Raw genomic sequence first — 17,224 nt, 5'->3', positions numbered from 1 at the left:
TTTCTACTCTAAAGTGATGGATTTCTTTTTTCATTTTTTCTTTACATTTGACGCAAGAATGAACAAGAACCGCCATGATCAGGAATCCTACTACAGTGAATGCTGTAGGAAGATCCACAGAATAAGGACACAAGAGTAAGTGATGAAGGAAATGAGTTATCTGAATATTCACGAAGTCAGAATTGTTTAGATAATCTGAATATTCACAAAGTTAGAATTGTTTAGGTAATCATGATCAGTTGATAAGAGATCATATTTTCGTCATCAGTGAGGAAAATGGAAGAGATATTCATACTCACAAAGATTTCAAAATTTTGAGAACGAATGGCATAGTGTTGGTGTGTTGGGCATGAAGAGAATTTGACTTGATGGAACAATAGTCGGGAGCAATGTAAATACTAAAAGCTTCGAGTAATTTCACAGGAATGTTTGGACAGGTAACACTAACAAATGACGGTGTACGAAAGTAGAAGTAGTGCACATGGTCCAAGCAAGTATCAAAAGCAGGGAACTTTGAAGCAGGTGTGAAGGAACATTAAGAGGAAATAGTTTTGACTGAAAGATTACAAACTAGAGCATTCTGACAGGAAGCAGTTGTGACAGGGAGGACAATAAAGAGAAGTGCAGGACAAAGATGAAGGAACAGTGCAACTGACGATCTCTAATGTAAGACTTCTGATGGAACAAAAGCAATGGACATATGGTCATAAGAAGAAGAAAGAATTCAGAGTACACAGATGCAGTGTAAAGAAAACCGTCGAAATGCAAAGAAAATGGAAATAATTGGATGAGGTCAAATATGACTGAGGAATAAGCAGTAATAGGAGTCATGTTAGTCATGGAAAGGAAGGTAGCTTGTAGTACTGGATATTATAGATCTAAGCTTAAGAATGGGAAAATAGGATCAGGACTGACGTTATTGCAAGGTCATTCCAAGGGTAAGCAAATATTTGACACTGGAACAATGTCTACAGTAACATGACCACTGACAGCATCCACTAAGATGTGAACAAAATCCTCAGTTTGCAACATTAATGACTGGAGAGACAGAGACAGTGCGTGAAGATGGAAGGTGATATGTATTATTTCTATGACAACCTTAATCAAATCATTCACTAACACATTCGAGAACTTGTTCAATTATGTACCCATTTCAGTGATATACGTGACAGTATTACCCAGCAATTTATGATGAACATTCAGCAATCTGTCTTGTGCCGCCAATGCTGAGGCAAATGTTTGCAATTATCTGTGATGTGCTGACAGGTCACTAGATGATGCTAAACCAAGAACACCAACATTCAGAGAGACCTTGCTTTACACATGAGCGTGATCTTCCACACAGGCACTGAGGGGTAATTGAAGAATTTAAAGCAGCACATAATTTTTCAGGATAAACAAGTTTCCACTGAAGTGGTTCGTACCGTGGAGCCCAGAGAGATTCATTAACACATGTTTGTTGACAAAGGAAGCGAGTAGGGATCATGTGGTGGACAGTTGATTAGCAAATTTGAGAAATCCTCGAGTGAATGTCATCAAGCTTTGAAGGTCATGTTGGAGGGAGATGACGTCCTCCACTTACATTATTTACCCGTGCGGCTTTATCAACGCCCCTGGACGGAGGACACCACCTATATCCCAATCACCCAGAGATGACCTGATCACAGCAAGCACCAGCAAGTCTGTTCACACTCTCCACAATATCTTGCCTATAAAATATATGCAAATTAATGTTCAAATCAGCTAAGTGGTCCTGACAGGTGAAGGAAGAAACACAAGAGACAGTGGTGTGAGTTGCTAAGCGAAGGATTATCTGTACTCAGTTCCAGGCCTATGAATGGTACCAGAGCCAACCCACCCCTGAATCACATCTTGTTTATGTTTCTGCCCAGAATCATGCTGAATCTGTTCTTCGCTTTGCTAAAAATAAATTCATCCGTACTAAATGCTCTCAACTCTCCAACTCGAATTCTTCCCGCTTCTTCTGGCACATTGCCAAAAACCTTTCTAACAACTTTACCTCATTATTCTTCCCTCCCCTTCTCTACTCTGATGGCTCTGTAGCTATTTCTTCTACTGATACGCAAATCTCTTCGCTCAGACTTTCTCCTCCAATTCCACTTTAGACGATTCCGGTGCTGTTCCTCCATCACTTTCCCCCCTCTAACTTCCTCATGGCTGGCATTAAAATTTCTTCAGCTGATGTACATCACTGGCCTTAATACTATCAAGGCATATGGGCCTGAAGGAGTCCCTCCTGTTGTCCTCAAAAACTGAGCTTCTGTGCTTACACCCTGCTTAGGTAAACTCTTTTGACTTTGTCTGTCATCTTGTACCTTTCCTTCTTGCTGGAAGTTTGCTCTCATTCAGCCAGTCCCAAAGAAGGGTGACCATTCCCAGTCCTATAACTATCGTCCAATTGCTTTAACATCCTGTGTCTCAAAGGTTTTTGAGACAATTCTTAACAGAAATTTTAAAGCATCTTTCCTATCACAACCTCCTTTCTGATCGTCAGGGATGCTCCACTACCTGTCATACTCCTAGTCATCGTCCTTTCGGGACTTTGGCGAAAGTTTTGCCATTGCACTTGACATCTCAAAGGCTTTCCATCGAGTCTGGCATAAATCTTTAATTTCCAAACTGCCCTCCAACGGTTTCTATCCTTCTATCTGTGCCTTCATCTATAGCTTCCTTTCTGGTCGTTTTATAGCCGCTGTTGTAGACGGCTATTGTTCTTCTCCTAGATTTATCAATTGTGATGTTCCTCAGGGCTCTGTCCTATCACCAGCTCTCTTCCTTTTATTCATCAATGACCTTCTAAGCTCTACATCTAACCCTATCCACTCATACGCTGATGATTCCACCCTTTACTTTTCAATTCAGTTCCCGCAACATCCATCAGCAGTTACTTAAAAAAAAAAAAAAAAACAAGGGATGAGGCTATGCCACACCTAATGCCTGACTTGGCTCTTATCTCTGACTGGAGTAAAAATAATCTTGTTGTTTTTAATGCGTCAAAAACTCAGTTTTTACACCTATCAACCCGACACAATCTTCCACAGGAGTACCCAGTAATATTTAATAATATCCAGTCCAGCTCAATCCTGGATCATCCTTGAACATGTTTGGGGTTTCATTCAGTCGGGATTATCTTGGAAAGATCATACTGCATCTTTTGTAAAATCTGCTTCCAAGAGATTAGCTGTGCTAAGCCAACTCCGTATCTTCTTTACCCTTGCACAGTTATTGACTTTATACACAGGTTTTATTTGCCCCTGTGTAGAGTACAGCTCTCATGTGTGGGGAGGCTCCCCACATACAGCTCTTCTCAATAGGGTGGAGTCAAAGGCTTTTCGTCTCATTAACCCTCCTCCTCTTACTGGCTTCCTTCAACCTCTGTCTCTTCTCCGCACTGTTGCATCTTTATCTCTTTTCTATCACTACTTCAATGGTCACTGCTCGTCTGAACTATCTGCTTGCATCCCTCCACCTCTACGACGGGTGCGTAGCACCTGTCTAGCAACAAACTCTCATCCCTTTTCTGTCCAGCTCTCTAATGCAAGAGTTAGTCGTTACTTCCAGCCCTTCATATATGCAACAGGTCACTTCTGGAACTGCCCCCATGTTTCTGTATTTCCTGCTTCCTATGATCTCCAGTCTTTCAAACGCAATGTTTCCAGGCATCTGGAAATGAACGGATCTTGATTTTGGCTCTCTTTTGTATTGTTTTTTTTTTTCTTTTTCTTGGAAGGAACAGTTTGTGGGCTCCTAGCCTTTGGTTTCTTTTTTCTTGCATTAAAAAAAGTAGAGCAGGAGTTGATGAAGGGGTAGCGAAGCAGAAGAAAGAGAGAAGCTTGAGGTGAGTAGTAGGAGGTCCTGTAGAAGAAGGAGAGGCTATGGAAGATGCATTACTTTCCTGACTTTTCTCCCATTCCGGAGTTCCCTTGATATCACCACTGTGGACCCATTTCCTGTCAGGTGACGAAAAGTCTTTAATCTACAATTTATTCTCGATACTAGATAACACACTGTGTATGCCTGTAAACTTGTCATCCAGCTTAGAAGTGCGAGTGTGCTAACAAGTGAACATTAATTCTCCAACGTTAATACTGATAGGTGAGGCAGAGCTATGCTTGCAACGTAGCATATCTTCTTTAGACAATGCCAGATTAAGTTTTATGTCCTTGTGTATTCTCTGGAAGTCTGACAATTTCAGTTTCACATAATGGTTCAGGCCATTGAATGGACTAGGCTTTGACAGTAGCATTGAACAGGGCAGAGATTTATCAGCTCTCTATACTCGTAAGACAAAGAATGGAGTTTCGTCAACGGGTTTATTAATGGAGTTGTTGAAAGAAGCAGCAACTTCTGGTATCCACTCATCTCAAAAGGTGCTCTGAGGGCCTAAGTACTGCAAGCATTCTAATACCTTACGAGTTTGTCTTTCTACAAGGCCATTGGAGGCAGGATGATGCTGAATGACATTACGTTTATTGATAATATACTACTTACAAATCGCAGGAATTAAACTGATGTTGAATTCAGAACATTATCAGTAATTATGGTTGATGGCGGAGTAAATGAGTAAACAACATGATCAGTGAAGGCACATGCAATGCTCATAGTAGTCTTGTCTTGATGAACCACGAGAACATTGTAACTTGAGAAATGATCAGCAGCCTCATACAAGTACTCTCAGCCAGAATCCGTAAGAGGTAGCTTAAGAAGATCAGTTGAAATAGTTTCCCATGGACGTATTGGAACCGAATATTGCAAACGTGGAACAGTTGGGCCAGTTGAATCTTTATGGCAATTGCAGGATTCACAGTGAACCTTGATACCCTTACACATAGGAGGCCAATAAAATGAAATACGAGCTTGTCTCAAACACAGAGCTTTACCCGAATGGGACGTGTGAGGTGTGCTATGAATCAAATCGATGCAGGAATCAAATCGAAGGGGACAACGAGCTGACATACCTTTCTATTAGATATGTCTTTACTGGTAAGGACTGTCTTCCTACACAAGATGTCGTTGTCCAACATGAGCTAATTTAGGCACTGGCAAAATAGGTAAATTTGAGGCGTCTACTGACTCTAGGAAGCAAATAACTTTAAACCATAGAGGGCCTTTGTGCTGGCAACCAGGGACATCTGAGGAACTTCACTTGGTTGATATACTGTATTGAGACTGCAGCAGCTACATAACGTGAAACATCATCTGCAATTGCACTAGATTGACAAGGCATGCACTCAAAGGTTGGGATGAAGTCTTGGATAATAACTGACATCGTGCTACATGCCCTGCGAAATTTCTTCCTTTGAATAAGTCACAAAGTGGTAGATGATTTGTTTGGATATATGGGATATCCATAGATTATATCTCTGAAATGTTTGAGAGACCAAACAACTGCTAAAACTTCCCGGTGAGTAACACTATAGTTACACTCAGCAGCTCTGAGGGCATGACTTGCAGACACTGTTACACGTTTCCTCTTTGCATGATCAACTTGCATTAATATTGCACGTAGGCCTACACCAGATGCGTCTGTACAAAGAAGAAAATGTTTCTTACATGCCAAGACTGGAACATTGATGAGTACTGTTTCTGACGTTTCAAAATCATGAGACCAGTCATTAGTCCATTGAAAAGATTAATTTTTCTCAAGTAACTTCGTATGAGGAGAGGTGATCTTTGCATAACCTTGAATAAATCACTGGCAGAAGCCATTCAATCCAAGAAAACTTCTTACATCATCAGTACTAGCTGGTTTTGTTAACAACTGCTTTAACTTTCTTATCTGAGGTGTGAATTCCCTAAGCATCAACAACACGTCAAAGAAATCTAATGTTCTTACTCAGGAAATTGCATTTACTGGGCTTGACCTTAAGACCTGACGTTCTGAGACGATAAAAAAAATTGCCATACTTTTGCAAAACGTTCAGGGATTTCACAACAGTAATGTCATCCAGATAAGCAAAAAGAAAATGACCAATCATACCACTGAAACAGAATGGATTAGCCTCATGAACGCTGATGGAGCATTTTTAAGACCATAAAGATGCATTTTGAAGTAGTAGTAGCCAGAAGAGGTACTGAATGCAGTTATGGGGGTTGACGACTCTTCTGTTTCTACTTGACAGTAACCACAAGGTAAATTAGGGTAAGTAAATCCAACTTCTTTCTCCCTAAGTGATTCCAGTAAATCTGTCAAAACTGGGAATTGGAATTGATCGGGTATAGGCTAGTGACCGAGTTCACTTTATGGTGGTCAACTGTGGATCTGAACTTACCTCATTTCTCTATTCCATGGACGGCCAGAGTGTTCAGTGATGATTGTTCAAGCATATCCCAGACGATGTTGTCAGCCACCGCATGAATGCTATGTGGTAGTCTATATGCTGGAACATAAACTGGTTGAGTATGGGGAACCAATTCAGTGGCATATTTTACAAGATTCTTTCTTCCCACTGCTCCACCAGAGCAGGGCCACAACATCTCTACAGATGTACAGAAGATCAGGTAATTGTGATTTATTTTCAAAGAAATCACCAGCGTCTACATCAAAGGCAGTGTCAGCTGAAAGATTCGAGGTAGAATCCGTAGAGTTTTCATTGGCATATACACCATATGCACCATCATCATTATCCTTAGCAGTTACAGAGAATGGTATATCCTGGCACACCTTCACAGTTATTGGGTACAGCAGGAAATTGAAAGTTTTTGTACCACTTTTAAGCATTAGTAAAGCATTGGTGGCATTTAGTAGGTAATGATAACACAAACCATCCTGTAACACCAGAGACAAGGCTGACTCGTACCATTCACTCAAGACATCTCACGTAAGTTTAATGCACCCATTCCCTTCACACCTACAACACAAACAGAGACTTTTGTGAATTCATGTGGCAATAAAACCGTGCACTGTTTTGTGACTGCTCTTTCCGTCTCCAAGTTTTTCAAAATATCACCCAGACCCTTTGAGGTAGTTAACCCTTTGTGGGCAAGGGGTTACCAAGTTACACGGAAGGCCGATGGGGTCCCGGCGGACCCCAAAACTTAATGGTGTATTTCTGCCATATTCATAAAGTTATATCTACTAAACTTTGTACATATGTTGCCCAGGACACGGCACGTGGAACCAACCCACCAAGTGTCCCTTTTTATGTTTTTTTTATTATTAAACATTTTTTTTTTATCACAATTTTATTAAAGTCTGAGTGTGGAAGTACTGATTCTACACTTATTTGAATGTCTGATTGTCAGCATTCTTGGAACACGTTCTCAAAATAATAACAAGTTCATGTATAAAGTAAATTAGCATGATCATAAAATAAAACTATCCCTATAATGTTCAAATCTGGTACAACAATTTCTTGTTTTATCCTCTTGATGAGCATCTTCTGTATTACTTCCACCACTTGCATTTTAAGAATTATCATCAGCATTCACAGGAGACTTAACCCCTTAACCGCGGGGCGTCACTTTCGTGACGCTTGGGAGCAAGGGATCATACCGCGGGGCGTCGCTTTTGTGATTCTGTGTTATTTTGAATTCACCCGGGCTTTCAAGTGGGGGCCTGTATCATCTATCAGTACTGACAATGTCCAACACTAGTCAGCACTCCTAATCTCATCTGTACTCCCATCCATTGTTGACAATTTAGCCATTTCTCCCCGTTCTTGACTCCCCTCCCAACCCCCCCTCCATTACCCTATCCTCTCGCCTGCCCGGCCGTGCTACGCTAAGTAAATCTTCCCTGGAATTTTTCACTGATTTCATCCATTGAAATAAGCCCTATGTCGTATTCTTATACCAAATAATATATACAAGAAAGAAATCAGGTAAGTGAGAGTGCCATACACCTGGAATTGGCTAATTATCACCTGACAACACCTCACGTGCACTCGTTCGCTAATTTTCGCTGTTTTTTTCCACTTGAAATATGCCGTATAATCTATTTTCGTAATAAATATACATGTAAGGAGAGAAGGGAGAGGCCTAAGTGATATTTACATTCACCTGGAACTACCTAATTTATAATGTTTTGTCTAGATTTCCTGCCAATCATATCAGTGCTACACAAAGCTGTTTCAAGATTTAACATTGGTAGCTCTGATTATATATCTCCTAAGTAGGCCTCTAATCTATTTTCGTAATAAATATACCTGTAAGGAGGGAAGGGAGAACCCTAAATGATATTTACATTCACCTGGAACTACCAAATTTATAATGTATTGTCTAGATTTCCTGCCAATCATATCAGTGCTAGACTTAGCTGTTTCAAGAAGTAATATTGGTAACTCTGAATAACCCCTAAAGCAGGCCTCTAGGCTGCCCCTGCGTTATCAGTGTACTGTCATCTTCCGAAGTGAGAGGACGTATGTTTCATCTTGCTGACTTCAAGGCCTTTTTTCACCCCCATGCAAATGGCTCTGTGACCTTTACCCCCTACTAAACCTCGTGTGGAAAGAGGTAAAGGGCTGACAATTGATAAAAGAGTGACTACGATCTTTCTATTGAGTAAAACAGTGCAAGTGGAATTGTAAATAATGTGTAAATAATGTGTAAACAGCAAGTGAAAGTAATGAATGTAAATATACGTGAACAATGGAAAATAGTTTTATAAGTTATTTCAAGTGACAGTGCACAACACAGTGTAAATAAAATAGAAATGTAAATAACGTAAATAAAATAGAGAACGTAAATAGAAATGTAAATGAGTAGTATTATAAGAATACGAGTATATACCCTAGGAGTAATGAAAGTGAGTTTCACTCTAGCATGTCTGAATGCTATGAGTTATGAGAGTGAAGATGAAAGTGACATTCACTCTCAATGCCAGTATACTGTACAGGACGAGAAAGTGAATGCTACGTATTTTACTGAAAGAAATTGAATCCCTACAGTGACAATAAACTAATACTACTGAAGGAAACTTATGGATAAAGACTGTAGATATATATAAGTGTTATATAGTAATAGAAATATAAAGTGTGAGGGGTTTTATGAATAATAAATGACAGACTACCATGAGCGAACTAGTGCCAGTGCGACGATCAGACGCGCTCGTAATTTCCATTGCTTTCACAGTGTTTTTTTTTTTTAGTATGGATCCCAAACTACTTGAAAATTGTAGAATAGTGTTTATAGTGTTTGTATCTGGCTGTGGTAATCATATTACGGGTTGTTGGGAAGTGTAAAGTGGAGACTTCGTTACCCTACTTCAGAGGTCTCCACAAGTCCTACGGTAACCGACGAAGGCTCAACAATCATTCCAGGAGAAAGCTGAAGGTATGTGCCATAAGCATATGTAATTTTATTATTCTAGGACTAATAACTGATTTTTGGCAAATATTTTTTGAGAGTCTGTCGGAGCCCAAATAACCCCGCGGCACACGCAAGTAATTGGTAAATTATCATCAGCATTCACAGGAGACTTAATAATACTCACACTAATTTCACTGTCCGATTGTTCAAGCACTTCATAATCATCAGCGTTGGATACAGACAAATCACCATCTGAATAATTTTCTTATTCTTGGTCACCTTCTGCCACCGCCATTGAGGCATAAAACTTTGCTACTGGTATTGACATTGTCCTAATGTTTATAATATGAAATATCTGAAAAAAATATATAAAAATGATTAGTCACACGAAAGGCCAGGTGGGGTTCTGGCAGACCCCACTGACATTTATTGCAATGTCACTCCTTAATCGTGCAAGATTTTTTGCTCAGAATTTATGAGGATATAAAATAACCATCTACAATAAAAGTCATGAGAGGCCAGGTTGTAAAAGTAAAAAATGGCTTAATGGCAACATTTTAAAAACATGCTGGGGTCCACATTTGCCCATGAAGGTTTAAATGAGATGTGGAAGAGTTAACCGTTGTGCCACTGCTAGAGGAGGTATTATATGATACTGCAACTACACTCTCTTTGTTACTGTCTACTGATGGCTGTGGAGTTTGAGTTACTGTAGAGCGTGTCACCGAATTTGCCTCTGAAAGGACAGGGTGTGGGTAATCCATATTTGATACACAGAACCCATTTACTGTAGTACTAAAACAAGCAGGAATCAGTTCATTTGAATGTTGAGGCTGAGCCATACTATCAGTGTCAGTCAAAACTTCTGCAGGACACCGATTTTTTTTTGTTACAAACTCCGTTTTGAGGGGATCTATTATATTTCAAGAGTTACCTTGCCCCTCACATAAAATTCTGAGCCTCCAACACCACAAGACCAAACGTCAGGTGCCTCATGAATCCAAACCCGTTTGACCTTCTTCTAAATACTGTCTAGGGAAGATTCAGACATTATGTTCACAACAGACCCAGAATCCATAAAAGATTATGTAGGAGCACCCTCACAATTACCTAAGACAGCTACACCTAAATGGAATAGAGGACCAATCTGGTTTATCAGGAGTTCAGTATTTTGTGTTGTTATGGAGGATTGTGTTGGTTCTGGCATGAGGCTTCCTCTGACAGTTTGTAGGCATGGGCATGGCACTTGTTTGTAGAATGATAACAAGACTTGTGGTAGGTGCTGTATATGCTACCGCATAATCATGAAGGTGAGTTGCCATTGTATGCACCACTGGGCGACCGCGAAGGTAACTTGCTATCACAATGTCCTTGTTCACCTTCAAATCCCTTATAACAGTGGCCTACTCGATAACCTGAGCACCGGCTTTACCAACAAACTGTTTTAGTTCTGCTGTTAGATTTGGGACGACCATGAGAGTTTCTATCTTGTGGCGTAGGTCTAGCACATGACGTGGATAGTGAACGTGGTGTTGCATGAATATTTTGTTTGTTGTGTGGATGTGAGACATGTCCTTGACCTTTCGATTCTGATAAGAAGGCACAGAAATAATAACTGAGTGAACTGCACGGACTGTCTGAGTAGGTTTGATATCAAGTTTGTCTTCTATCTCTCTAGCTAACATCGTTAAGTCGTCACCAGGTGAAAACAAATCTCTAGTACAGTGCCCAATTTTTCTTCCTAAAGTGATTTAGAAACCTTGGATAGTTGAAGAAGGTTGCTTCATTGCCTAAAGATAGATTGGTTTTACCCCTGATGTCAGCTTCCACTCACTGATTGTTTCGCAGCACATCTTTAAGCTCAGTACCAGTGGCAGTGGCCATACATGCTGCTTCTAGTGGTGTCTTAGGCTCGAGAGGGGTCCACTATCCTGCTACGTACTTTGCAGGTCTGTAGACACTCAACAGACAACCCACTTTAGCGTGGGTGCAAATGAACCCAATAAATTTGGTGTAGCAGTCATCAGACGTAGTAAACCTATCCCAAAATTTAGATCTTGTAAGAGAACCTACATCTGAGTAACCATTATGTGGCCTGCCTCTGAGTTATGCAATCTTAGTACGGTCTGTTGTAAGCCTTTTGTTAGTAATTTCAAGGTGAACATTAGTAAGGAAATTATAAACACAAATAGCAGGATCCATACCCGTAAATTTTGAGCATGATGCATCTTCTAAGATGATGGTTCAAGGGATAGAATAAGTTTAAGCTGAGTTCCCATGGTGACAGAAGTAGAATTAGAAGGGATGTTTAGAGCAGTAATTCCTCGTACAGCTGCAATACAAGTATTGGGAGTGGTAGGAGAGGATGATGAAAGTGAATCTTTATGAAAAGGTAAACGAGAAATGTGTGAAATATTGAGGGTAGGGAATGAATAATCTGCACTGGAAGAATTAGTTGACGCAACAGGGACAGATATCTGACATGAAGAAAGTTTTGACTCAGCTGATGGAACAGTTTCTGGTTTGCTATACGCTTTACCACTTTTCAGACGACTAAGATTGTCATAGAGTGCCCAACCTCAGTGAAGTCTGACTCTATTTCCGGACGAAGGTGTATCATCTTCGGTTAAGGTAAACTTAATAAAGCATGAAATGTCATAAGTAATTTTGGAGAAATATGAACAACGAAATTATCAAGGCAAGTAAGTACATATGAAGGGAAAATTTTCATATCAAAAATAAAACTATGTATGGACAAAATATCTACGAATGTTCAGGTCGGTGGGATGATAAGAAAAGAATATCATGAAGAGGAATTATCTCGGAATGTTTTAACCTGTCACGTCCCGAGGTTTTCCGCACCTACGACATCCCCCAGTCCCGAGGTATTTTCGATTTTTTTTTTTTTAGCTAAAACCTTCGCTTTTGGTGAGAAACATCGAAAATTCATAGAGAAATCGCTCACCTGAGGTTTAAAATACTCAATCCAGGTAGGAGTTCCTCCTTACCTGACTGGGTTTTCTAACATGCTGGCACCAAAGAAAACGAGTTCTATGGGAGGGTAACTATTTCATCCACTCATAAACGGTACTTATTTATTTACTTGGTATGAATGTATATGTAGTATGAAAGTATATTGGTTTTCAAGCAGTAATAAAGGCATTATAAGCATTGTTTCACTCACTAAATAATCACCATACCTGACCTTTTTTTGCCACATTACCTGATCATTATTTCTGGCTGTTTCTTCTTCTAATGCTATGTAAACATTGTCCTCCACATTGTCATCGATTGGTGAATCACTCTGGCCCTGAATATCTTTACTGGCCAGGTCACTGGTAACAGGTGAACTGCCGAGACAATGGCGTGAGGGGGGGAGGGGGGAGTTTATGCGGTGTAAGGTATTGTCCTTGCTTGGCATCTTGTAGAGGAATAGAGGAAGGTGTCCCGTGTATACATATGAAAAATCATGCGCGAAAAATTGAAAATTGTGCAAATTAGGGACCTTGCAATTGCACGACGTACCGGTACGTCACCGGGAATGGCAAATGCAAATCGTTGCAACGTACCCATACGTCGATGGGACGGGGCGGGTTAAGTATGCTGATACAAGAAACTGCATTTAACACTCTTTCAAAATGAATCTACAACAATTATAATCCGAAGATTAAATACTCTGATGGAGAACAGCAGAAATTTTTGCACTGAATAGTTCTCACACACCAGCTAACGTTATGACAGAAGGTACAGACGTCAGAATAAGTTCGTTTCCTTTTCCGTGGACTAAGGCGTTTGTAACACTGCGCGATGGAGAGCTACCCCCTCCTCCTCCCTTCCTCATGGTCCCACACTCCCACCCAACCCCCCCACTTTTCTCTCCGACCCCATAACCTCACCCGGTACCCTCCAGACTCTCGCTCACACCAGCTATTCATAGGGGTTTCTGTACTTCAAGCACCTCTCTAATTACGTGTAGTCTGAACAACTAATTAAGAAATAGTACAGTATACACATAAACCAAGTTAGGAAAACTTCACTACACGGTGAGAGAGAGAGAGAGAGAGAGAGAGTTAAATGACAGGGAGCGACAGGCGGAGAGGGAGTGCGAGTGGAAAAATGAGAAATAAGAGGGCAGTTACGGAGAAAATAAAAAGGGGAGAGGCAAGCAGAGAACAACTAGAATTAAGAAATGAGAAAGAGAGTGAGAAAAAGAGACAGTGAGAGGTGAAATGAGATACAAGCAGTGTGAAAGGGAAAGAGAAAAGGGTGATGTGAATCGGAAGGCTGAGAGACAGGGATGCAGAGACAAAAGGGGTGACAGCTGAGAGAAAATGGGAATGGAGCAAATATAGATATAGGGATAACGAAAGGAGAAAAGTGGGAAAGAGAGTAACGGAACGGAACACTGAGAACGATAATGAGAAAAATTAGAAAAGAAGGCAAGGTAACGGGAAGGAGGAAGAGAGTGTGTTATTATGGCAAGGACGCAAGGAAAGAACTAAGCAGGATAAGACGAAGGCATTGAGACTGAGTAGAACGAATGACATTCAAGTAAAAAGGGAGGGAGAGAAACAGAGAAATTAGAGAAATTTGCGGAGAGAAAGTTGAGGTTAAGGGTGGGAAGAAAATAGGTTAATTTTTAAGGCAAGAATGGGAAGGGGGATGTTAAGAGGGGAAGACAAGGGGAGGGAGAGGGAGGGAGGAAGGGAGGGAAAGACAGTGGTAAGAGCGGAATGAAAGAAGAGATTTCGGGTGACAGGGAGAGACGGAGAGAGGAGAGAGAAAAAGGAGCATGCAGTTATTAATGGGGAAAGAAAGCAGTGAAGGAAATGGGTTTAGTACAAGTAAAGAAATACGGAGAGAGTAATGGAGAGAAAAAGGTAACACATGTGACATGAAAAAAGTAAGACAAAGTTGTGACACAAGGAGGGAGAAAGAAGAGTGAGGTAAAAAGGGAGTGACAGAGGGGGAGAGAGACGAAGGAAAGGAGAGAGGGAGGAAGGTAGGGACTGAGCAGATAGCTATAAAGAGGAAGGAGGGAAAAGGAAACTGGGGGTGAGACAAAGGATCCTGAGGGAGAGATGAGGGGGGAGGGGGTGCAGACAGGCACAGACAGATAGGTCAGCAAATATTCGGAAAGTGTGTGTGTGTGTGTGTGTGTGTGTGTGTGTGTGTGTGTGTGTTTGTGTGTGTGTTCTTACCTAATTGTTCTTACCTAATTGTATCTTTACAGGAATGAGTCAAGCTCGTATTGTCCCGTGTCTTAGACCATATTTATCGTACATATCCTTAAATTTGTGAATTGTTTTGGCACACACTATTTCATTCGGTAGTGCATTCCATTGATCAATTGCTCTGTTTGGGAAACTGAATTTCCTTACGTCTTTATCACCTCTCTTCTTATGCAGTTTTTTGCAGTGTCCTCTTGCTGATGCTTCTCCATATGTTAAGTAATCATTTATGTCTATTTTCTCCTTTCCTGATATGCACTTATATAGCATTATCATGTCACCTCTTTTCCTTCTCTCCTGTAGTGTTGGTAGATTCAGTTTATTTAGTCTTTCTTCGTAGCTTAGATCCCTTAAGCTTGGTATCCATCTTGTAGCGGACCTTTGAACTTTTTCAATCTTGTCTTTATGCTTTTTGAGATGAGGACTCCAGACTATTGATGCATATTCCAGGGTTGGTCTAATGAATGATGTTATTATCCTTCTTAGCATGTCTTCATTTATGTATGTGAATGCTATTCTCATATTTGCAAGCAGTGTATACATGTTCCGTACCTTCTCGCTGATGTGGTCAGCCGGAGATAGTCTGTTATTGATAATCACACCTAGGTCTTTCTCTCTTTCTGATGTGTATAGGGTTTTATTTCCTAACTTATAATCCCAATCAGGTCTTTTTCCACTTTTACCAAACTTGATTACATGACACTTGTCCACATTGAATTCCATTTGCCATGTACTACTCCATTCATGAAGTTTATTTAATTCTTCTTGTAGCTCCCTACAAGAGTCTGTGCTAGTAATTCTCCTTTGTATTTTTGCATCATCTGCAAACATATTCAGATAGCTCTCATTTCCAGTGTTACTGTTTATATCATTTATGTACACTAGAAACATCATTGGTGCCAGCACCGAACCCTGTGGTACTCCACTAGTTACTTCTTTCCATGATGAGTAGTTTCCTCTTAGTACTGTCCTCATTTCTCTTTTTATGAGAAAGTCTTGCATCCAACAAAACAGTTTGCCTCGAATTCCTCCTTGATGGTACAGCTTCCATAAAAGTCTTTGGTGTGATACTGTGTCAAAAGCTTTCTTGAAATCTAAATAGATACTGTCCACCCATCCTTCCCTTTCCTGTATTGTGTTTGTTACTCTGTCATAGTAGCTCAACAGATTAGTAACACATGATTTTCCTTTTCTGAAACCAAACTGTCTTTCTGTTATCATACTGTGTTCTTCTAGATGATTTACCCAAGCTTTTCTTATAAGTTTTTCTAATACCTTGCTTACAACACTGGTCAGTGATACTGGTCGGTAGTTGAGAGGATTTTGTCTATTTCCTTTCTTGAATAAGGGGACTATATTTGCTTTTTTCCAAATATCAGGTAGTTTCCCTTGACTCAAGGATTTCTTGAAAATTAAAAATAATGGTTTACTTAACTCCTTTGCACATTCTCGTAACACCCAACATGAAATTTCATCAGGACCACTTGCTTTTCCTCTGTCTAATCTACTTAACTCCTCCTGTATTACTTTTTCTGCTATTTGTATATCTGGTAGTATGTGTGGACATGCGTGTTCCACATATTCCCTTTCAAAATTTTTTTCTTCTGTAAAAACTAATTGGAAATTCTTATTTAGTGCTTCACAAATATCTTTCTCTTGTGTATAAGTGATTCCCTCGTCCGTGATGGATTGTATTATATCTTTTACTTTGGTTTTGCTTCTGATATAGCTGTAAAACAGCTTTGGTTGATCACTACTTTTATTTATTATATCCTCAAACTGTTTTTGGGCTTCCCTCCTTATTCTTGTATAGTCGTTTCTTGCCTGTTTGTAATTATTATACGCCCTTTCACTATTGTGTCTTCTGTATCTATTCCACAACAAATCTCTTCTTTCTTTTGATTTTTTACATTCTGTATTGAACCATTTCTGTATTTTCTTATCTGCTTCTTTGTGCTGTGGGATGTACTTCTGGACTCCTATTTCATAAAATTCACAAAATTTTTTATATCCAGCATTTAAATCTTGTCCTCTAAGCTCATTTTCCCAATCAACTTCTAAGAAATACTTCTTTAGGTCTTGATAATTTCCCTTTTTATAGTTTAGTCTCTTTTTGTAACTGTCATTGCTGTTTACTATGTCATATGCTATCCTGAAGTTATAATTTAGTACTGCATGATCGCTTTTGCCGAGTGGAGGGTGATATATTAAACTGTCAATGTCATTTTCTTGCCTAGTAAATATTAGATCTAGCACTGAAGGTACATCAAGTCCTCTTTTTCTAGTGGTTTCCCTCACATGTTGCGTTAAGAAAAACTCTTGTACGAGATCCAGAAGCTTTTGGTCCCAACTGCTTTCTTGGCTATTTATATCTAGAGTATTCCAATTTATATTTGTATTGAAATCCCCAGTTAGTATAATTCTTTCCGATTTCTCTTCCATTTTATGTAGCAAGGATCTTATACTCTGAATTGTACTCTCTGCCAGGTCCTCATATTCGTCTCTTTCCCATATGTTTGATCTGGGTGGCATATACAAATTGGCTACAATTACTTTACCTTCAGATGTGTCGATCTCTACTGCAATCAGTTCTACTTGTGATGGTATATCTAGGTTTATTTCCTTGACTTTTAGATTTTTCTTAGTTAATATTATAATTCCTCCTCCTTTTTTAAATTTCTGTCTCTTCTCCATATATTGTATTCCTCTAAGTTTAGTATGTC

At 39.8% G+C, this 17,224-nt stretch overlaps 1 protein-coding gene across 1 annotated transcript in view; it reads left to right on the top strand.

The window, feature by feature from the left end:
- LOC145418128 (glutamate receptor 1-like) overlaps nt 1–17,224 on the top strand; it is a 722,099-nt gene that overhangs the window by 348,274 nt on the left and 356,601 nt on the right. The window lies entirely within an intron of this gene.

This window comes from Coenobita brevimanus, chromosome 112, assembly GCF_032717465.1.
Source record: "Coenobita brevimanus isolate Jiangsu-jjx chromosome 112, ASM3271746v2, whole genome shotgun sequence".
In the NCBI taxonomy this organism is placed as follows: Eukaryota; Metazoa; Arthropoda; class Malacostraca; order Decapoda; family Coenobitidae; genus Coenobita; species Coenobita brevimanus.
This window is presented reverse-complemented; position numbering and strand designations above follow the sequence as displayed.